Raw genomic sequence first — 17,500 nt, forward strand, 5'->3', positions numbered from 1 at the left:
TCAGCACTAGAGTCAGCACTAGAGTCAGGCTAGAGTTAGCACTAGAGTCAGGCTAGAGTCAGACTAAAGTCAGGCTAGAGTCAGCACTAGAGTCAGCACTAGAGTCAGCACTAGAGTCAGCACTAGAGTCAGCATTAGAGTCAGCACTAGAGTCAGGCTAGAGCAAAGGTATCATGGTCTTTACTGGGCTGATCTTAGGGAGGCAGGACAGAGGTATCATGGTCTTTACTGGGCTGATCTTAGGGAGGCAGGACAGAGGTATCATGGTCTTTACTGGGCTGATCTTAGGGAGGCAGGACAGAGGTATCATGGTCTTTACTGGGCTGATCTTAGGGAGGCAGGACAGAGGTATCATGGTCTTTACTGGGCTGATCTTAGGGAGGCAGGACAGAGGTATCATGGTCTTTACTGGGCTGATCTTAGGGAGGCAGGACAGAGGTACCATGGTCTTTACTGGGCTGAATTTAGGGAGGCAGGACAGAGGTATCATGGTCTTTACTGGGCTGATCTTAGGGAGGCAGGACAGAGGTATCATGGTCTTTACTGGGCTGATCTTAGGGAGGCAGGACAGAGGTATCATGGTCTTTACTGGGCTGATCTTAGGGAGGCAGGACAGAGGTATCATGGTCTTTACTGGGCTGATCTTAGCGAGGCAGGACAAGGAAGGAAAAAGGTCCAGCCTCTGCCTCTCTTTCTCTCTCTGTCCCCCTCTCTTTTTCTCTCTCTAACTGGGTTACTCTGAGGGAGGCGGGACAGAGGACGAAAGAGAGGGAATCAGAGGAAGAGGGAGGAAAAGAGGAGGAAGAGGGAGGAAGAGGGAGGAAGAGGGAGGAAAAGGTCCACTCTCTCCCTAAAGACATCATTATCTTCAGCAGACAGCAGAGAGAGAGAGAGAGGGGACCTTTCTCTGAAGATCAACAACATACATCATTTAGAAGTGGCCTCAGCGTCAGCCCACTACACTCTCTATTTTGTTGCTTCATACCACCACAGCATTAGGCAGCAGACCTGGGTTCAAATACTATTTGATATCTTTAAAATAATTTCAAAGTTTTCTTTAGCCTGCCTGGAGTGCCAGATGGGCGGTGTTTGCAGTTTTGAGACTATTCTATTGGTCCAGTAAGACAGGCAAGCTCAATCAAGCCCAGATAAAGTATGATTGAAATAGTATTTGAACCCAAGTCTTACATGTGGTAAGTTGGGCCATGATGGATCTATACAGTAGGTTGATTACAGAGAGTTAAAACATGTAGGAGGACATTTGGACAGTGGAATCAGAACAAATGTAACTACCTATTCCATATGTTTTTTCCTATTCTGAACCCTTTACGTTTATGTAATAATTGAGTGAGTTTTGTACCAGACCCAGATTTCTGCATTTGCTGAAGACGTCCCATTAGCTGATGCCATGATGACAGCTAGTCGTCCAGGGGTCCACTGGGTCTAGTGGGTGTATCAAACTTCTCCCTAGAAATAAACCCATTAAATGACCAGGTCTGTCCCACCCAGTGGAAATGGGGCTTTAAATGTCCCTCACAGTGCATGGTACTAGTCCCCTTACCTTATAGTCTAATCCACAGCAAACTAAAGACATGCTATTGAATGAATGGTCAATTTAGGTACTGTGACGAGTAAAATCCCTTGATACACTGTATGGTGTTGATAACCTGGTTTATGGTCTGGGTTATTTGAATGGCTTATGAGATCAATACATGATCAAGTGTCCCAATGTTCTCTAGCATAACTATCAACCAATAGAATACCATAACTATAAGCCTATAGAATACCACCATAACTATAAACCTATAGAATAACATAACTATAAGCCTATAGAATACCACCATAACTATAAGACTATAGAATACCACCATAACTATAAACCTATAGAATACCACCATAACTATAAACCTATAGAATACCACCTTAACTATAAACCTATAGAATACCACCATAACTATAAACCTATAGAATACCACCATAACTATAAGCCTATAGAATACCACCATAACTGTAAACCTATAGAATACCACCATAACTATAAACCTATAGAATACCACCATAACTATAAGCCTATAGAATACCACCATAACTATAAACCTATAGAATACCACCATAACTATAAACCTATAGAATACCACCATAACTATAAACCTATAGAATACCATAACTATAAGCCTATAGAATACCACCATAACTATAAACCTATAGAATACCATAACTATAAACCTATAGAATACCATAACTATAAACCTATAGAATACCACCATAACTATAAACCTATAGAATACCACCATAACTATAAGCCTATAGAATACCACCATAACTATAAACCTATAGAATATCACCATAACTATAAGCATATAGAATACCACCATAACTATAAACCTATAGAATATCATATATCTAAGCCTATAGAATACCACCATAACTATAAACCTATAGAATATCACCATAACTATAAGCCTATAGAATACCACCATAACTATGAGCCTATAGAATACCACCATAACTATAAACCTATAGAATACCACCATAACTATACGCCTATAGAATACCACCATAACTATAAACCTATAGAATACCACCATAACTATAAGCCTATAGAATACCACCATAACTATAAACCTATAGAATACCACCATAACTATAAGCCTATAGAATACCACCATAACTATAAACCTATAGAATACCACCATAACTATAAACCTATAGAATACCACCATAACTATAAACCTATAGAAAACCACCTTAACTATAAACCTATAGAATACCACCATAACTATAAACCTATAGAATATCACCGTAACTATAAGCCTATAGAATACCACCATAACTATAAACCTATAGAATACCACCATAACTATAAGCCTATAGAATACCACCATAACTATAAACCTATAGAATACCACCTTAACTATAAACCTATAGAATACCACCATAACTATAAACCTATAGAATACCACCATAACTATAAACCTATAGAATACCACCTTAACTATAAACCTATAGAATACCACCATAACTATAAGCCTATAGAATACCACCATAACTATAAGCCTATAGAATACCACCATAACTATAAACCTATAGAATACCACCATAACTATAAGCCTATAGAATACCATAACTATAAACCTATAGAATACCACCATAACTATAAACCTATAGAATACCATAACTATAAGCCTATAGAATACCACCATAACTATAAACCTATAGAATACCATAACTATAAACCTATAGAATACCATAACTATAAACCTATAGAATACCACCATAACTATAAACCTATAGAATACCACCATAACTATAAGCCTATAGAATACCACCATAACTATAAACCTATAGAATATCACCATAACTATAAGCATATAGAATACCACCATAACTATAAGCCTATAGAATACCACCATAACTATAAACCTATAGAATACCACCATAACTATAAACCTATAGAATATCACCATAACTATAAGCATATAGAATACCACCATAACTATAAGCCTATAGAATACCACCATAACTATAAACCGATAGAATACCACCATAACTATAAGCCTATAGAATACCACCATAACTATAAACCTATAGAATACCACCATAACTATAAGCCTATAGAATACCACCATAACTATAAACCTATAGAATACCACCATAACTATAAGCCTATAGAATACCACCATAACTATAAACCTATAGAATACCACCATAACTATAAACCTATAGAATACCACCATAACTATAAACCTATAGAATACCACCTTAACTATAAACCTATAGAATACCACCATAACTATAAACCTATAGAATATCACAGTAACTATAAGCCTATAGAATACCACCATAACTATAAACCTATAGAATACCACCATAACTATAAGCCTATAGAATACCACCATAACTATAAACCTATAGAATACCACCTTAACTATAAACCTATAGAATACCACCATAACTATAAACCTATAGAATAACACCATAACTATAAACCTATAGAATACCACCTTAACTATAAACCTATAGAATACCACCATAACTATAAGCCTATAGAATACCACCATAACTATAAGCCTATTGAATACCACCATAACTATAAACCTATAGAATACCACCATAACTATAAGCCTATAGAATACCATAACTATAAACCTATAGAATACCACCATAACTATAAACCTATAGAATACCACCATAACTATAAACCTATAGAATACCACCTTAACTATAAACCTATAGAATACCACCATAACTATAAGCCTATAGAATACCACCATAACTATAAGCCTATAGAATACCACCATAACTATAAACCTATAGAATACCACCATAACTATAAGCCTATAGAATACAATAACTATAAGCCTATAGAATACCACCATAACTATAAACCTATAGAATACCACCATAACTATAAACCTATAGAATACCACCATAACTATAAACCTATAGAATACCACCTTAACTATAAACCTATAGAATACCACCTTAACTATAAACCTATAGAATACCACCATAACTATAAACCTATTGAATACCACCATAACTATAAACCTATAGAATACCACCATAACTATAAGCCTATAGAATACCACCATAACTATAAGCCTATAGAATACCATATATCTAAGCCTATAGAATACCACCATAACTATAAACCTATAGAATACCATATATCTAAACCTATAGAATACCACCATAACTATAAGCCTATAGAATACCATATATCTAAGCCTATAGAATACCATATATCTAAGCCTATAGAATACCATATATCTAAGCCTATAGAATACCACCATAACTATAAGCCTATAGAATACCATATATCTAAGCCTATAGAATACCATATATCTAAGCCTATAGAATACCATATATCTAAGCCTATAGAATACCAGATATCTAAGCCTATGGAATACCACCATAACTATAAACCTATAGAATACCATATATCTAAGCCTATAGAATACCACGATAACTATAAACCCATAGAATACCATATATCTAAACCTATAGAATACCACCATAACTATAAGCCTATAGAATACCATATATCTAAGCCTATAGAATACCATATATCTAAGCCTATAGAATACCATATATCTAAGCCTATAGAATACTACCATAACTATAAGCCTATATAATACCATATATCTAAGCCTATAGAATACCATATATCTAAGCCTATAGAATACCATATATCTAAGCCTATAGAATACCATATATCTAAGCCTATAGAATACCATATATCTAAGCCTATAGAATACCACCATAACTATAAACCTATAGAATACCATATATCTAAACCTATAGAATACCACCATAACTATAAGCCTATAGAATACCATATATCTAAGCCTATAGAATACCATATATCTAAGCCTATAGAATACCATATATCTAAGCCTATAGAATACCACCATAACTATAAGCCTATAGAATACCATATATCTAAGCCTATAGAATACCATATATCTAAGCCTATAGAATACCATATATCTAAGCCTATAGAATACCATATATCTAAGCCTATAGAATACCATATATCTAAACCTATAGAATACCACCATAACTATAAACCTATAGAATACCATATATCTAAGCCTATAGAATACCATATATCTAAGCCTATATAATACCATATATCTAAGCCTATAGAATACCATATATCTAAGCCTATAGTACAGATCAGTTTATCATGATTATGTCCCTGCATCATAAGTATCGAGATGGGGAACAGATGGGGAAACTGGCACTCTGGGCTATACAAGTAGTGGACATTAACAGATTAAACAGTTAACCGTGACAAAAATTAAACCCACTCTTGTATTTATATCGACCAAACATTCTACTTATTTTTCATACAACCAGTCAATGTTCATCATACAAAAAATATTTGATATCTGTTTTAATATCTGCGATAGGAAAGTATTTAGAGACATAGATGTACATAAGTCATTTTGATCTAATGTTAAAATGGCTTTGGGCGATTATATTACAATTGGCAGAGCCAACGAGACTGCATTTTCACACATTAAAATGCAGCAATTGAAGTTCAGAATCTGCAGTCAGTGCTCTGTCAGTGCTTTTTATGTACGGGGGCTTTACATGATGAAGCTGTCTGGTACGGTCTCAAATGTTTCTTATAGGACAACACGTCAACATCAGTATCTATCTATCGTACATGATTTGAAAACCAAGTCAGTTGGACAGCATCGGCATTATTATATCTGACTAACAGACAGTTCCTTATGTAGGCTGGACCAGAGTTGGGAACTTGAGTTTTCTGCATTATGAAGCATTGGGGAATATTTAAACAATGCAATGGAACTGAATTTCTAGAATTAGAACGATATTTTGTGTGACCAAACACTCTAAATATATGGCTCTGGGCTTCAAGTGCAATGGTAAACCTGTAATCCAGCCCAGCTGACGCCAGGCTATTCTCCTGATTTATGACCACTATTTTTCTCTGACGTCCATTGATTTAGTCACCCTAATTCTGACCATCCTACAAGGGTAAAAACTCCAATAAGTTTTGAACAGATTATGATAGAGACTTGAGGTTTGGACCGTTGGTTTTCTTAGAGGAGTATCTACACCAATTAACATATTATTTTACCCATTGGTCAAAATATGCATTTTTCATTGGACACCCTACACAGAGTTATGTTGTTGTATTTCTCAGCTCAGTCCAGCAGGACCAGTAGTTTCAGACTAACTCTGAGTACAAAGACATGGGACAAACAGTTTTCCGGACTATTCAGAAACCCCGATACCTGCGGACACAGATGTCAGCAGCACATAGACAAAGCCATAACATCAGCCCTCTTCTGGCTGTACCGGGTAGAGAGGAACCAGGCTCAGAGGGGTGGCCAGTCATCTTCTGGCTGTACCGGGTAGAGAGGAACCAGGCTCAGAGGGGTGGCCAGTCATCTTCTGGCTGTACTGGGTAGAGAGGAACCAGGCTCTGAGGGGTGGCCAGTCATCTTCTGGCTGTACTGGGTAGAGAGGAACCAGGCTCCAAGGGGTGGCCAGCCCTCTTCTGGCTGTACTGGGTAGAGAGGAACCAGGCTCTGAGGGGTGGCCAGTCATCTTCTGGCTGTACTGGGTAGAGAGGAACCAGGCTCTGAGGGGTGGCCAGTCATCTTCTGGCTGTACTGGGTAGAGAGGAACCAGGCTCCGAGGGGTGGCCAGCCCTCTTCTGGCTTTACCTTGTAAAGAGGAACCAGGCTCCGAGGGGTGGCCAGCCCTCTTCTGGCTTTACCTTGTAAAGAGGAACCAGGCTCCGAGGAGTGGCCAGTCATCTTCTGGCTGTAGTGGGTAGAGAGTAGTGTCTGTGGCCATTTATTCACAGGCCTTTATCTCAGCTGTCCTCTTTCACTTGACACCACCCTGACAGAGAGAGGCCTGACTGACTTTATACCACCCTGACATAGAGAGGCCTGACTGACTTTATACCACCCTATCAGAGAGAGGCCTGACTGACTTTACACCACCCTGACAGAGAGAGGCCTGACTGACTTTACACCACCCTATCAGAGAGAGGCCTGACTGACTTTACACCACCCTGACAGAGAGAGGCCTGACTGATTTTACATCACCCTGACAGAGAGAGGCCTGACTGATTTTACACCACCCTGACAGAGAGAGGCCTGACTGACTTTACATCGCCCTGACAGAGAGAGGCCTGACTGACTTTACACCACCCTGACAGAGAGAGGCCTGAATGACTTTGCCTATAGCGTCTTCTAACCAGGCACACACACACACACACACACAAACACACACACACACACACACCATCCGTTAGGCCCAAGGTGATGAAAATCAGGCCCCTGGTCACAACCATGCTGGGAAGGGGGAGGCAGGGGGAAGCAGAGGGAGTCAGTCAGTATAAGAAGCTAATTACATATATGTCCCAAACAGAATGCTGCTACATGATTGAGAGGGTTTACCCTGGACACTGTCTTGTGTTCAACATGTCCACTTACAGTGGTAGTGAAAGGTATGGGTATCTGACGCCTGTGAAAACAGGTGATACAGTTATTTCTGTCCTGAATGTACCGGTCTCCAAAGGAGAGTTAGTTCAGACATACAGGCATGCCTTACACTGGAAAATAGAACTAAACTCAGCAAAAAAAGAAACGTCCTCTCACTGTCAACTGCGTTTATTTTCAGCAAACTTAACATGTGTAAATATTTGTATGAACATAACAAGATTCAACAACTGAGACATAAACTGAACAAGTTCCACAGACATGTGACTAACAGAAATTTAATAGTAACAGTCAGTATCTGGTGTGGCCACCTGCTGCATTAAGTACTGCAGTGCAGCTCCTCCTCATGGACTGCACCAGATTTGCCAGTTCTTGCTGTGAGATGTTACCCCACTCTTCCACCAAGGCACCTACAAGTTCCCAGACATTTCTGGGGGGAATGGCCCTAGCCCTCACCCTCCGATCCAACAGGTCCCAGACGTGCTCAATGGGATTGAGATCCGGGCTCTTCGCTGGCGATGGCAGAACACTGACATTCCTGTCTTGCAGGAAATCACGCACAGAACGAGCAGTATGGCTTGTGGCATTGTCATGCTGGATGGTCATCTCAGGATGAGCCTGCAGGAAGGGTACCACATGAGGGAAGAGGATGTCTTGCCTGTAACGCACAGCGTTGAGATTGCCTGCAATGACAACAAGCTCAGTCCGATGATGCTGTGACACACCGCCCCAGACCATGACGGACCCTCCACCTCCAAATCGATCCCGCTTCAGAGTACAGGCCTCGGTGTAACGCTCATTCCTTCGACGATAAACGCGAATCCGATCATCACCCCTGGTGAGACAAAACCGCAACTCGTCAGTGAAGAGCACTTTTTGCCAGTCCTGTCTGGTCCAGCGAAGGTGGGTTTGTGCCCATAGGGGACGTTGTTGCCGGTGAAGTCTGGTGAGGACCTGCCTTACAACAGCCCTCAGTCCAGCCTCTCTCAGCCTATTGCGGACAGTCTGAGCACTGATGGAGGGATTGTGCATTCCTGGTGTAACTCAAGCAGTTGTTGTTGCCATCCTATACATGTCCCGCAGGTGTGATGTTCGGATGTACCGATCCTGTGCAGGTGTTGTTACACGTGGTCTGCCACTGCGAGGACGATCAGCTGTCCATCCTGTCTCCCTGTAGCGCTGTCTTAGGCGTCTCACAGTACGGACATTGCAATGTATTGCCCTGGCCACATCTGCAGTCCTCATGCCTCCTTGCAGCATACCTAAGGCACGTTCACGCAAATGAGCAGGGACCCTGAGCATCTTTCTATTGGTGTTTTTCAGAGTCAGTAGAAAGGCCTCTTTAGTGTCCTAAGTTTTCATAACTGTGACCTTAATTGCCTACCGTCTGTAAGCTGTTAGTGTCTTAACGACCGTTCCACAGGTGCATGTTCATTAATTGTTTATGGTACAGTGAACAAGCATGGGAAACAGTGTTTAAACCCTTTACATTGAAGATCTGTGAAGTTATTTGGATGTCTACACCTCTTCATTGACAACATAAAGGTGTATAATGTCTTTGTTCTTTATTGACAACATAAAGGTGTATAATGTCTTTGTTCTTTATTGACAACATAAAGGTGTCTAATGTCTCTGTTCTTTATTGACAACATAAAGGTGTCTAATGTATTTGTTCTTTATTGACAACATAAAGGTGTATAATGTCTTTGTTTGTCCCCAGGGTTTGAAAGGAGACTCAGGATTTGCTGGCCCTATTGGCCCCAAAGGTGATCAAGTAAGTTCCTCAACTATGGTTTCAATCAATCAATCAAATGTTATTTATAAAGCCCTTTTTACATCAGCAGATGTCACAAAGTGCCATACAGAAACCCAGCCTAAAACCCCAAACAGCAAGCAATGTAGATGTAGAAGCACGGTGGCTAGGAAAAACTCCCTAGAAAGGCAGAAACCTAGGAAGGAACCTAGAGAGGAACCAGGCTCTGAGGGGTGGCCAGTCCTCTTCTGGCTGTGCCGGGTGAAGATTATAACAGTACGTGGCCATTAAGGCCAGATTTTTCTCCAAGATGTTCAGACGTTCATAGATGACCAGCAGGGTCAAATAATAATCACAGTGGTTGTAGAGGTTGCAACAGGTCAGTACATCAGGAGTAAATGTCACTTGGCTTTTCATAGCCGGGCATTTAGAGGTTGAAATAGCAGGTGCGATAGAGAGAGAGTGAGTTGAAAACAGCAGGTCTGTGACAAGGTAGCACGTCCGGTGAACAGGTCAGGGTTCCATAGCCGCAGGCAGAAGAGTGGAAACTGGAGCAGCAGCAGGACCAGGTGGACTGGGGACAGCAAGGAGTCATCAGGCCAGGTAGTCCTGAGGCATGATCCTAGGGCTCAGGTCCTCCGGAATGGGAGGGAGAGAGAGAGAGAATTAGAGGGAGCATTCTTCAATTCACACAGGACACCGGATAAGACAGGAGAATGACACCAGATATAACAGACTGACCCTAGCCCCCCGGCACATAGACTATTGCAACATAGATACTGGAGGCTGAGACAGGGGGGGGAAGGAGACACTGTGGCCCCATCCAACGATACCCCCACCCACTTTGCCAAAAAACAGCCCCCACACCACTAGAGGGATATCAACAGACCACCAACCTACTACCCTAAGACAAGGCTGAGTATAGCCCACAAAGATCTCCTCCACCACACAAGCCCGAGGGGGGCGCAAAACCGGACAGGAAGATCACATCAGTGACTCAACCCACTCAAGTGATGCACCCTTCCTAGGGACGGCATGGAAAGCACCAGTAAGCCAGTGACTCAGCCCCCGTAATAGGGTCAGAGGCAGAGAATCCCGATGGAGAGACAGTCAAAACAGATATCAAGGATGAGGCTATTTAAATGTTTAAAATATACATGTAATAAAGTCTGGACGGGTCCAGCAAGCTGGGGATTTAAAGCATTCAGAAATACAGTGGAGCCTTGATTATCAGCATTCTTTTATAGCCTGTTCACTAAAAGTCCATTTGAATTAGGCCAACTCCTCTTATTGCAATTCAAAATATGTGGAAAATCTATTTTACATTTATTTTATATTTTTTATCTCATACCAAAGTGGGATTTCTTTGCTATGTAAGATATGGAATGTTTTCTGTTCTCTAATTAGTTACCATACCGTTCATATTCACACATGCACATACTCACGCACATACACACACACATTCATTTCCACTTTCACTATTGGGGAGGGAGCTGCTGTATGATTCTAGGGTAATTGTAGGTGCACTGTCTTCCAGCCATGAAGTTCTAATGAGCTATTTGTTTGGTTCTCTGAAGAGGAGAGAGAGAGAGAGAGAGAGAGAGAGAGAGAGAGAGAGAGAGAGAGAGAGAGAGAGAGAGAGAGAGAGAGAGAGAGAGAGAGAGAGAGAGAGAGAGAGAGAGAGAGAGAGAGAGAGAGAGAGAGAGAGAGAGAGAGAGAGAGAGAGAGAGAGAGAGCCCTCCCCCATATGCCGCCCTAGGTACAACTACGACAACATAACCGGGTCACAACTCCTGCAGCTCTGTCGCACGCTGGGTATGTACATAGTCAATGGTAGGCTTCAAGGGGACTCCTATGGTAGGTACACCTATAGCTCATCTCTTGGCAGTAGTACTGTAGACTACTTTATCACTGACCTCAACCCAGAGTCTCTCAGAGCGTTCACAGTCAGCCCACTGACACCCCTATCAGACCACAGCAAAATCACAGTCTACCTGAACAGAGCAATACTCAATCATGAGGCATCAAAGCCAAATGAACGGAATAACATTAAGAAATGCTATAGATGGAAGGAAAGTAGTGTCAAAACCTACCAAAAAACAATTAGGCAACAACAAATTCAATCCCTTTCAGACAACTTCCTGGACAAAACGTTCCACTGTAATAGTGAAGGTGTAAACTTGGCAGTAGAAAACCTAAACAGTATATTTGATCTCTCAGCTTCCCTATCATATCTAAAAATCTCTAACAGAAAACCGAAGAAAAGTAACAACAGTGACAAATGGTTTTATGAAGAATGCAAAAACCTAAGAATTTTTTTTGAAACCTATCCAACCAAAAACATAGAGACCCAGAAAACCTGAGCCTACGCCTTCACTATGGTGAATCACTAAAACAATACAGAAATACACTACGGAAAAAGAAGGAACAGCATGTCAGAAATCAGCTCAATGTAATTGAATAATCCATAAGCACTTCTGGGAAAATTGGAAAACACTAAACAAACAACAACACGAAGAGCTATCTATCCAAAACGGAGATGTATGGGTAAACCACTTCTCCAATCTTTTTGACCCTATAACAAAGAACAAACAGCAAAAAAAATATACATGATCAAATGCAAATCTTAGAATCAACTATTAAAGACTACCAGAACCCACTGGATTCTCCAATTACATTGCATGAACTACAGGACAAAATATAAACCCTCCAACCCAAAAAGGCCTGTGGTGTTGATGGTATCCTCAATTAAATGATAAAATATACAGACCACAAATTCCAATTGGCTATACTTAAACTCTTTAACATCATCCTTAGCTCTGGCATCTTCCCCAATATTTGGAACCAAGGACTGATCACCCCAATCCACAAAAGTGGAGACAAATGTGAAAAAAATTTACTGAGCAAATGTCAAATTGGCTTTTTACCAAATTAATGTACGACAGACCACGTATTCACCCTGCACACCCTAACTGACAAACAAACAAACCAAAACAAAGACAAAGTCTTCTCATGCTTTGTTGATTTCAAAAAAGCTTTTGACTCAATTTGGCATGAGGGTCTGCTATACAAATTGATGGAAAGTGGGGTTGGGGGAAAAACATACGACATTATAAAATCCATGTACACAAAGTGTGCGGTTAAAATTGGCAAAAAACACACACATTTCTTTCCACAGGGCCGTGGGGTAAGACAGGGATGCAGTTTAAGCCCCACCCTCTTCAACATATATATCAACGAATTGGCGAGGGCACTAGAACAGTCTGCAGCACCCGGCCTCACCCTACTAGAATCTGAAGTCAAATGTCTACTGTTTGCTGATGATCTGGTGCTTCTGTCACCAACCAAGGAGGGCCTACAGCAGCACCTAGATCTTCTGCACAGATTCTGTCAGACCTGGGCCCTGACAGTAAATCTCAGTAAGACAAAAATAATGGTGTTCCAAAAAAGGTCCAGTTGCCAGGACCACAAATACAAATTCCATCTAGACACCGTTGCCCTAGAGCACACAAAAAACTACACATACCTCAGCCTAAACATCAGCGCCACAGGTAACTTCCACAAAGCTGTGAACGATCTGAGAGACAAGGCAAGAAGGGCCTTCTATGCCATCGAAAGGAACATAAAATTCGACATACCAATTAGGATCTGGCAAAAAATACTTAAATCAGTTATAGAACCCATTGCCCTTTATGGTTGTGAGGTCTGGGGTCCGCTCACCAACCAAGAATTCACAAAATGGGACAAACACCAAATTGAGACTCTGCAAAAAATATCCTCTGTGGACAACGAGAAACACCAAATAATGCATGCAGAGCAGAATTAGGCCGATACCCGCTAATTATCAAAATCCAGAATAGAGCCGTTAAATTCTATAACCACTTAAAAGGAAGCGATTCCCAAACCTTCCATAACAAAGCCATCACCTACAGAGAGATGAACTTGGAGAAGAGTCCCCTAAGTAAGCTGGTCCTGTGGCTCTGTTCACAAACACAAACAGACCCCACAGAGCCCCAGGACAACAACAACAAAATTAGACCCAACCAAATCATTTGAAAACAAACCCAATTTTGATAAACTCCCTTATCTACTGGGTGAAATACCACAGTGTGCCATCACAGCAGCAAGATTTGTGACCTGTTGCCACAAGAAAAGGGCAACCAGTGAAGAACAAACACCATTATAAATACAACCCATATTTAAGTTTATTTATTTTCCCATTTGTACTTTAACTATTTGCACATTGTTACAACACTGTATATACACATAATATGACATTTGAAATGTCTTTATTCTTTTGGAACTTCTGAGTGTAATGTTTACTGTTAAAATGTATTGTTTATTTCACTTTGTTTACTATATACTTCACTTGCTTTGGCAATGTTAACATACGTTTCCCATGCCAATAAAGCCCTTAAATTGAAATTAAAATTGAAATTGAGAGAGAGAGAGAGAGAGAGACAGACAGACAGACGGGGGAGATGGGGGAGACAGACATACAGGTGGAGAGAGAGAGAGCGAGAGAGAGAGAGAGAGAGAGAGAGAGAGAGAGAGAGAGAGAGAGAGAGAGAGAGAGAGAGAGAGAGAGAGAGAGAGAGACAGACAGACAGACAGGGGGAGATGGGGGGAGATGGGGGAGACAGACATACAGGTGGGGAGAGAGAGAGAGAGAGAGAAATTAGCCTATTTTATACCATTTTCTCAGTCAGAGAGCTATCGGAGGGAGGGGCATCTGTGAGTATGATTTATGTTTTAGGCGGAACAGTAATAAGTACCTCAATATCCCCAAGCAGGAAGGAATATTTTTTAGGCGGAATAGTAATAAGTACCTCAATATCCCCAAGCAGGAAGGAATATTTTGGGTGTGACACCTGTGTATACAACAAAAACGGTCATGAATAACTAATCGGTCATTAATAATCTTTCTTAACTTTCCAGATCAGGTAATGTCATAAGGTTTGGCAAATGTCTAAAAACATTTGTACCATGGTTGCAAGTCATTGTAAACAAAATACTGTAGCGCAGTTGGTAGAGCATGGGTCTTGCAATGCCAGGATAGTGGGTTCGATTCTTGGGACCACCCTTACCTTAAGAATGTATGCACACATGACTATAAGATGCTTTGGATAACAAGCGTCTGATAAATGGCACGTAAGACAAATCAAATGTTCTTTGTCACATGCGCCGAATACAACAGGTGTAGACCTTACCGTGAAATGCTTACTTACAAGCCATTAACCAACAATGCAGTTTTGGCATGTAAGACAAGCAGGAAATACATTTTTTAAAGCAGCACATAACACTTTTTTAATGACTTAATTTATCGAGTACACTCATAGTCTAGACTTCAATCTGACAAACCATTAAGGGTTTATTAATAGGACACACGTTAATTAAAAGGACACATGCTTACAACCATTATCTCAATGGAAAGTGAAAATGTTTTAATTGAAAATCAGGCAGATGGAAAGTTTTATAGAGAAGGAAGATAAGATTATGGAGAAATATCCAGCATGTGAGAATAGACAGTAGAAGAAGACAGAAGAGAGTAGGCCGAAGGGTTGAGAGGTACTGTTTACGTTGTGTCATGGGAAAACGACTCTCTTCCTGGTACTTCATTCAAAGGAGTTTACACAGTTGGTAACTACCTGGTACCTAATGGCAGAAGTAAAGTATTCTAGACAAACAGTCAGCTTGTGAGAATAGACACTAAACTACTACAGAAGAATGTAGGTGAGAGTGTGAGATACATTGCGTTAACGTTTACTATGTCATCATGGGAAAACCTTCCTTCTGTGAATCTATCACCTGGCTTGTCACGTTGACTAAACAACGCTGTCATGGATGTCTTTTTGTTAACACTGCAAAAGCTTTTTACGTGATGTCATTATGCCAATGCTGACAAAAAGGACACACACACATGTGCGCACACACACACCACATGCCCTGACAGAAAGTACACACACACACGCACGCACGCACACACACACATACACATACACATTGCCTGACAGAAAGGACTGTCCTGAAACAGTTTTAATTTCCTGACACAAATATTTACGTGTAACCATGGCAGATTCCCAAATAGCAACCTATTCCTTATATATACAGTGCCTTCAGAAAAGATTCAGCCCCACTGACTTTTTCCACATTTTGTTACGTTACAGCCTTAAACTAAAATGGATTAAATTATTCTTTTTCCTCATCGATCTACACACAATACCCCATAATGACAAAGTGAAAACAGGTTTTTAGAAATTTTAGCAAATGTATTAAAAATAAAAAAACTGAAATAGCTTATTTACATAAGTATTCAGACCCTTTGTTATGAGACTCGAAATTGAGCTCAAGTGCATCCTGTTTCCATTGATCATCCTTGAGATTTTTCTACAACTTGATTGGAGTCCACCTGTGGTGAACCCAATTGATTGGACATGATTTGGAAAGGCACACACCTGTCTATATAAGGTCCCACAGTTGACAGTGCATGTCAGAGCAAAAACCAAGCCATGAGGTCGAAGGAATTGTCCGAATAGCGCCGAGACAGTATTGTATCGAGGCAGAGATCTGGGGAAGGGTACCAAAACATTTCTGCAGCATTGAAGGTCCCCAAGAACACAGTGGCCTCCATCATTCTTAAATGGAAGAAGTTTGGAACCACCAAGACTCTTCCTAGAGCTGGCCACCCGGCCAAACTGAGCAATCAGGGGAGAAGGTCCTTGGTCCATCTGACATGGCTCCAGAGTTCCTCTGTGGAGATGGGAGAACCTTCCAGAAGGACAACCATCTCTGCAGCACTCCACCAATCAGGCCTTTATGGTAGAGTGGCCAGATGGAAGCCACTCAGTAAAAGGCACATGACAGCCCGCTTGGAGTTTGCCAAAAGGCACCTAAAGACTCACTGACCATGAGAAACAAGATTCTCTGGTCTGATGAAACCAGGATTTGAACTCTTTGGCCTGAATGCCAAGTGTCATGTCTGGAGGAAACCCGGCACCATCGCTACGGTGAAGCATGGTGGTGGCAGTATCATACTGTGGGGATGTTTTTCAGCGGCATGGACTGGGAAACTAGTCAGCATCGAGGGAAAGATGAACGGAGCAAAGTACAGAGAGATCCTTGATGAAAACCTGCTCCAGAGTGCTCAGGACCTCAGACTGGGGTGAAGGTTCACCTTCCAACAGGACAACGACCCTAAGCACACAGCCGAGACAACGCAGGAGTGGCTTCGGGAAAAGTCTCTGAGTGTCCTTGAGTAGCCCAGCCAGGGCCCGGACTTGAACCCGATCGAACAACTCTGGAGAGACCTGAAAATAGCTGTGCAGTGACGCTCCCCATCCAACCTGTCAGAGCTTGAGAGGATCTGTAGAAAAGAATGGGGGAAACTTGTATCATTATATCCAAGAAGACTTTAGGCTGTAATCGCTTCGAAAGTTGCTTCAACAAAGTACTGAGTAAAGGGTCTGAATACTGATGTAAATGTGATATTTCTTTTTTTTTTTTTTTTTTTTCTCATAAATATGCAACATTTCTACGAACCTGTTTTTTCTTTGTCATTATGGGGTATTGTGTGTAGATTGATGAGGGGGGAAAAAACAATTTAATCAATTTTAGAATAAGGCTGTAACGTAACAAAATGTGGAAAAAGTCAAGGGGTCTGAATACTTTCCGAATGCACTGTATATATATAGGCCCCATAGGGCTCTGGTCAGAGTAGTGCATGCAGTATATAGGGAATAGTGTGCCATTTGGG

General features: G+C 41.0%; 1 pseudogene across 1 annotated transcript in view; it reads left to right on the forward strand.

Annotated features, from left to right (window-relative positions):
* LOC311127370 overlaps window positions 1-17,500 on the forward strand; it is a 367,179-nt pseudogene that overhangs the window by 68,016 nt on the left and 281,663 nt on the right. Inside the window, exon 14 of the transcript in view lies at window positions 9,715-9,768. The product of the transcript in view is annotated as an uncharacterized misc_RNA (transcript). The remainder of the gene's footprint in view (window positions 1-9,714; window positions 9,769-17,500) is intronic.

The sequence above is a fragment of the Coregonus lavaretus genome (genome assembly GCF_964263955.1).
Source record: "Coregonus lavaretus genome assembly, chromosome: 1".
Lineage (NCBI taxonomy): Eukaryota > Metazoa > Chordata > Actinopteri > Salmoniformes > Salmonidae > Coregonus > Coregonus lavaretus.